Consider the following 928-nt stretch of genomic DNA (forward strand, 5'->3'; position numbering starts at 1 on the left):
CTCAGGCATATATAATAATTTACACCTCCAAAGGGCACATTCTGCAAGTCTGCCTCCTGGCCACCAGCTCTTAGTCCCTATCTTCCCATGAATCTAGAGTCCTCAGCCGCTCCTCCTCTCCATGACCCCATCTCTGCCTCCATCTCTGGCTTTGTTGCTTCTCTGGAAAAGGGCCTACATTCTGCTTCTGTTCTTCTCCCTTGATGGTCCTAGGGTCCTCCGTTTCTGGACTGTAAGATTAACCACTCCCCTGTTTTTGTTATTACAATTGTGACAGTCGCAAGTAGTCATGATAACAATTACCCGCTATTGAATCATAAGAATCTTATCCTTATCTCTTTTTACCAGACCCATCTAGACAAGATGAAAACTATTCAGAGGGAACTCTTTCTTCCCCCACACACTTAAACTAAACTCCCTCTTGAAATCTTGTAAGCCAGTCACTTCAAGTCTTTATAGACCTCCTCCACCTATTTTAAGTAGTTAATTTCTAAGTTGCCCATCCCTATCTACCCTGTGTACAGAGGGGATAGCACTGATACTTGATGTGAACACTCCTTCCCTCTCTGTTGGTATTTAGAGTAACTACCTTCATGAGCATATACCAGGTTCATCAACAATTTACCCTTATTTCCTTTATGAAAAAAAAAAATTTATTTTTTAATCTTCCTCTAGTCAAGTTCTGATTATTAAGCCATCGAGGCTAGGTCAAATGAGCACTGTCTGCTAGTTTGGGTGTTCTTGTGCATCTATCTCCCCTCACTTCATATCAGCTGGAAGCTTCACTCTCAGCTCTAGTCCTCTGTGGCTATGTCCTTGTCCATGAGTTCAGGTGAGCCCAAGTCTCACCACACTTTGGACCAACCAGCCCTTCCTCTTCTCTTTCTCATCTCCAGGTCAACAGGAGTCAATGGACTGTGGTTGAACT

This window comes from Chrysochloris asiatica, unplaced genomic scaffold, assembly GCF_000296735.1.
Source record: "Chrysochloris asiatica unplaced genomic scaffold, ChrAsi1.0 scaffold00004, whole genome shotgun sequence".
In the NCBI taxonomy this organism is placed as follows: Eukaryota; Metazoa; Chordata; class Mammalia; order Afrosoricida; family Chrysochloridae; genus Chrysochloris; species Chrysochloris asiatica.